General features: G+C 39.6%; 1 pseudogene; it reads left to right on the forward strand.

The window, feature by feature from the left end:
* Positions 1–4,064: 4,064 nt before the first annotated feature.
* LOC18014861 lies at positions 4,065–4,723 on the forward strand (annotated as a pseudogene).
* The last annotated feature ends 1,794 nt before the right edge of the window (positions 4,724–6,517 follow it).

Here is a 6,517-nt window from a genome sequence, read left to right on the forward strand (position 1 = left end):
CTGTCTGTGTTACCCGATCCACTTCATCACCTTCAGAGTCACTCCCGATCAGAGGCTTCTCCCATTCCATCTGAGCGTAGTCATCGAACACCACATTAACTGACTCAACCAGAACCTTCGTCCTCATGTTGAACACACGAAAGGCTGAGCTATGACCTGAGTAGCCCAGAAAAATTCCTTCATCACTCCTTAAGCCAAACTTTCCAAGATGATCCTTATCATTCAAGATGTAGCACCTGCATCCAAAGACATGAAAGTAACTTACGTTAGGCGTCTTTCCATTCCATAATTCATAAGGAGTTTTTGATGTTCCCTTTCGCATGTACACCCGATTGATTATGTAACATGCTGTGCTGACTGCTTCTGCCCAAAAACGTTTGGGAACTTGATTTCCGTAGATCATCGCACGAGCCATCTCCTGAAGTGTTCGATTCTTCTGTTCCACTACGCCGTTTTGCTGTGGAGTCCTGGGTGCAGCAAACTGATGAGCTATTCCATGACTTTCACAGAAGAACTTCATGAACTCGTTCTGAAACTCTCCATGATCACTCCTGACTCGTTTGATTGAACCTCGTTCATTCATGAGTTGTAGAGCCCAGATTCTGAAGCTGTCCGCCGTATCAGACTTTTCTCGGAGAAACCTGACCCATGTGAATCTGGTGAAGTCGTCAACCAGCACAAACACATACTTTTTACCTCCCAAACTCTCTATCTGAACTGGCCCCATCAGATCCATGTGATCTAGATCAAGTGGTGCTTTGGATTGTACATCAGGTACTCGTTTGTGTTGAACTTTGACCTGTTTGCCTTGGTTACACGCTCCACACACAAACTTATCTCCTCCCTTAATCTTTGGAACTCCTCTAATGCTCTCCTTTGAGATTAGATCATTGAGTTTCCTGATGTTCATGTGTCCGAGTCGCTGATGCCACAACTGCAGATTATCACAGGCAGTAAAACAGCTCATAACCGACCCTGACTTGTTCCACATGTAGCAATTGTTGCCTGATCTTTCTCCAGCTAGGATAATTTGTCCATCATCATTCACTGCTCTGCATTCTTTGTTGGTGAATATCACAATTAGCCCTTCATCACACAGTTGACTTATACTGATAAGATTCGCCTTAAGTCCCTGTACTAAGTATACATTGACTAGATCAGGCTGATCTTCGTCTTTTGTAATACCTTTTCCTTGTATGGCACCGACACTACCATCACCAAACGTAACCCTTCCTCCCTTAATTTTCTTAACATTTCGGAGGTAGCTTCGGTTTCCAGTCATGTGCCTTGAGCAGCCACTATCGAAGTACCAAGGCTCTGATTCGTCTTCGTCGCTTTCAACTTGTGCCATGTTGCACTTGAATCCATGCCACAGCATTGACATTGGATATTTGGATCAACTCTGGAAGATCTCTTGACAGTGAATTCTCTCGGCTTGATGGGATTCTTCTTCAGTTGTCCCTTAGGTTCAAATCGCAAATCCTCTTTACTGACCCAGACTTGATTCGTGGATCCATTCCAACTGAACTTCCGTTGCTTCATCAGTTTCTGAACCCTGTTCCATCTGCTGTAGCAGTATGCTTTGATATGTCCGATCTTGCCACAGTAATAGCATTCTCGCGGTTTGGTGGCAGATCTTCGTCCTTCAGGCTGGTTGTATCCGGATGAGACAAACTTGATTTTATCTGACCTCCTCTGTTCCCATCCACTGTACCCCAGCCCATGCTTTGTATTGGCTTGACATCCGTAGCTCAGAATCTTGTCAAGTTGCCTCGTCCCTGCGAACATCTGAATCTGCTTCTTTAGCTGATCTAGTTCTGACTCCAGTTTCTCCGATATTTGTTTTTCAACCTTTAGATGCTGCCTGACTTTCAGCTTTGTTGGCTAACTCCAGCTTCTCCTTGATTAAGTTGACACTTCCCTGGCCAAGTGCATTTGCTGCTTCGAGATCTTTGCTGAGCTTGTCTACTAGTACGGACAGTCTCTAGTTTTCTTTCTTCAATTCACTGTTTTCTTTGTTGAGACTAACCAGAACATGACGTACTTCCTTGTAGCTGCTTATGAGATCATCCTCCTTTTCTTCTTCAGGCTCTGACTCTGACTCCTGTCGTTCCTCAATTTCAGCGATTCTGATAAACGTCACAAAGTTGTTTGTCTCTTTAACTGAATCATCCTCTGAGTCATCATCCGATTCTTCCTCAGCCAACATGGACTTGTCCTTCCTGCGATTTTGATCATTGACACATTCCAGCTGAGTGTGTCCAAATCCTTTGCAGCCATAGCACTGAATCGCCCGTCGCTTGATCGTAGGACAATCATTCTTGAAATGTCCATATCCCTTGCACTCATGACACTGCACCTCACTCTTCCTGTTAGACTTGAAGGAGGCAACCTTTTTCTGAGGTTTCCCGGTTTTTCGCAAAGCACGATCAAATCTTCGAACCAGAAGACTTATGGGATCGTCTTCCTCATCTTCAGTGGTGCGGTTTTCACATTTTAGAGCTAGACTTTTAGGTTTCTTCAGACTGTCTAGCTCCATCTCATGAGCTTTAAGCATGCCTACAAGTTCACTGAATGGCATGTTCTCTGTGTTGCTGGACACACTGAGTGCAGATTTGTACCCCATAAACCTCGATGGCAGACACCTCAAGAACTTCTTCACCAGCTTCTTATCTTTGTATTTTTTGCCTAACACAGCTGCTTCTTGTGCCAGAGCACTTAGTTTTGAACAGAATTCAGAGATGGTTTCATCCTCCTCCATTTTTAGATTCTCAAAGCGAGAAGCAAGCATGTCCTTTCTGGAGTTTTGAACCTTTGTTGTTCCTTCGTACTGCATCTGAAGTATGTCCCATGCTTCTTTGGCAGTCTCAACACCTTGAATCAGCTCAAATGTCTTTCTTGATATGTTGGTATGAATGGTAGTCAGCGCCCTTGAATTGTACTTTGCTCTTTTTGACTCCTCTTCAGTCCAACTTTCTTCTGGTTTTGGATGAAAGACTCCATTGGCATCAGCCACCAGTGGTTCTTCCCATTTCTCAGTTACTGCCTTCCATGCCAGTGGATCGATCCCTTTGATCATGGATCTGATCCTAGCTTTCCAAAACCCGTAGTTCCCATCATCCAGAATGATCCTGGAGTTGTTCACCATTTCCTTATAACTCTCCATTTTCTCCGCAGGATCTCACCTGTTTGTAATACACACAGATGACTGCTCTGATACCAAATGAAAATGTAAGAGTAGTAATACGGGAACTAACACAGAACACAACACAAGGATTTTCTCTTCAAGAATATTTCACTAGTAAATCTGTTTGTAACTTACAAGTATACAGAACCCGATTTAGAGCAACCTCAAGACACACCTTGATTTATTACACTAGCCTCACCTGTTCTTGAATCGATACGTGATCCAAGAACCTCTCACCCAAACCCCTTAGCACACTAGCTCACAAAAACTCTCACAGATTTTCGCTCACCCTTTGCTAAGAATTCTCTCAGTTGTGTTCAAACCATACACGGTTATTCACACGTTTATTTATACACAATAGGACTTGCGGCTACTCCTCGCCTAGACTCTCTTTACGATTTCTCCAAATCTTCATGAGAATCTTCACCTTCCTTATCTTCTCCTAAGATAGAGGAAACTTGGTATTTTCTTCAAAGATCCTCCAAGATACTCCAAGCTTCCTGTCCACGTCAGCTTCTCGTCTCTTGAAGTGTCCAACACGTCCTGCAGCTCCAGCTCAACTTCCAGCTCGCCTCCACGTGTGTAGATTGCTACGCAAGTCTCCCCGTGTCAGTTCCAGAGCTAGTCGGACTGCTACACGTGCTACTCCAGCCTTGTTTGCATCTTCACCTTTTATCCTTCATTTGAACCATGAGTCGATTTCCTCCTTGTATTATCTTTTCTAAGAATTCTGTAATCTTGATTCGAGAAGAATTAGCTGTTCCTTTTTGGTTTTTTGTTTTTTTGTTTTTTTTTTGAAAAGCAAGAATTAGCTGTTCCTAACGTTTGGTTTTCTACAAAATCTAGCCATGGAAACTAACAACACATCACCATAAAAATGTCCGTCTGTTCGATATTTTTTTCACAAACAAAAAAAAAGAAGACAAATGACAGTTTTCTTACGAAAGATCTCCAAATTTTAAACGCTTGGAAAAATGAGAGAATTCAACCAGAAAAAAAAAAGATAATGGTTTGTTCTAACAAAAGACCAGCTGCTACATTTTTGGTTTTTACTTGTTGGCTCTTCTATGGGGAAGGAAAGGTGGAGTTTTTAAAAGATGGCCTTTGTCGAACTTCGTAACTTGCTCTCTAAGCATCTCAAAGCCCTAGCACATCATAATAACGGTGACCGTTATCTCTCCCGTTACGGAGAACGTCAGCTTTCCTTTGATGAGACGCCGTTATTTAACGTCAAGAAGAAGGTCTATCATCGTCCTACGTCGGTTTCTCCTCCCCTGCATTGCTCCTCCCGCAGAGTTTGACTATGACTTTGGAATGGAGGGTCAAGATTGTTTCAATGAGGTGAGGTCGTACGGTTACGATGAATCTTATACGGAAGAGAGTGATCGTACGGCTAAGGATGATGAGGAAGAAGAGAAAGGGGTGGATGATGTGAGAGCAGAGGAGTTCATTGCTAAGTTCTATGAGCAGATCAAGTTGCAGAGGCAAATCTCTTATTTGGAATACAAAGAACACAACGACATTGTATCATTATAGATTTATGGTTTTTTTTTTTCTTTTTCAGTTTTGACAATAGTGCTTATTACTTATGTATTTAGTTATGGAAAATTGCATTATATAATCAACAATAATTCAATAATTAAGAGATTAACCATATAATAAGGATGGTTACTATATTCTCTGTATAATATATAATATATACAACAATACTCTTAAATATCTCCACTTGCAGAAACAGGCCCGGCCCAATACTTTTAAAACCCCTAGGGCAAAAAAAAAATTTAAATCCATTAATAGATATAATAAAATAATTTAGACCCATAAATAGAACAAAAAAAATTTTAAACCCATAAAATAAATCCAATAATCTAAAAAATTTTATTACAAAATTTTTAGACCCATGGACCGTCGCACCTTTGTCCTACCCACTTGGGCCGGACCTGTGCAAAAATTAATATTTATTTGGAATCCATAAAAATAGAACGTTGGATTTAACTCATCCACATAAATAAACTTTTATTGATTATTAAAAGTCATGTCATGCTCCACCTTCTTCATTGCTAGTTACATCACCATTTTTATCAAAAACCTGCTCACGTTATCTCCTTCTCCACCGCAGCCTTTCTCCCCGACTCAATACCATCGGTCTGCTAAGGTCTCTCTCTCGCATGGATTTCACCAGAAATTTAACCAATGGGAGTCTGCTACCCACATCAAACAGCCATATCAACGAGTACCCAGATTGGAAGAAGCCAATGGGATCAATTCATTTCGAACCCCTACCTATCTCTCTTGTGAGTTGTGCCGCCAAGTCTCTTATCTGCAAGTGATGGAGTTGCTGCTGGTGGAATTTGAGTTTTCACTCTTCACTTGTTTTGTAAATTTATATGAAAAGTCTATTATTTTATAGAATATTTATATTCAGTGAACTTTTGATTAGACATAAATTATTCTCTCAAAGCTGTGAGTCTTTTTCTCAATCAACTATATTATAATATATAAAGTCTTTATATAGAATGTATTATAGTATGACCACATGAATAGATTTCACAATTGTATTCTATCTCAGCAATGAAACTTCCAAGAGACACATTAACATGATTATAGGTTGGATTCATTGGCTTCTTCGTCGCTTTGTAAAAAAAATTGAACGTCTATTTGTAGATAATGCCTATTAGTATAGATCGTCTATTTGTATAAACTGCTTTTTTTTCAGCTACTGATTTATAAAAGAAGAGCTTTTCCATTTTGGCTTTGATGTTTTGCTTGTGTTGTTAACATACACGCAGAAAATTATGATCTTTAGTTATATCAGTAATTATAGATAAAATTATAAAAATCTCTAATTTTCAGTGTTAACATTATTAAACCATTGATATGTAATATCGCAACAAAGCACCAGTCACTATGGAACATGCAGACTATCTATACTGGCTTACATTAATTTAAGTGAAGTTTTCTTAGGTTAGAGAATTGGATACCCATATAAAACTGAGTTTGATAAGAAAACTTTCTACATTGGTGGCATAATTTTCTCCAGTTATAGTGAGAAACAAGTTATCAATTTCTAGGGAATGCAAATTCAAATATAGCATAGCACAACTATGTTTTAAGTATTATACATTTTCATATATGTCCTTTCATTCATTATCTATTGTTTTTCTACATTGAATGAAATGTTTATAACAAAACTTACATAATATGTCTATGTTATGTTAGTAATTAGAGTATCTATACTGACGTGGAATAGCAGTAGGTAACGCGTGGAACGCGTTTACAAAAATTTTCTCTCTCTTATTAACAATTTACAGACAATTCCGACCACTTAGT

Source organism: Eutrema salsugineum, unplaced genomic scaffold, assembly GCF_000478725.1.
Source record: "Eutrema salsugineum unplaced genomic scaffold, Eutsalg1_0 scaffold_3, whole genome shotgun sequence".
NCBI classification, from domain to species: Eukaryota; Viridiplantae; Streptophyta; class Magnoliopsida; order Brassicales; family Brassicaceae; genus Eutrema; species Eutrema salsugineum.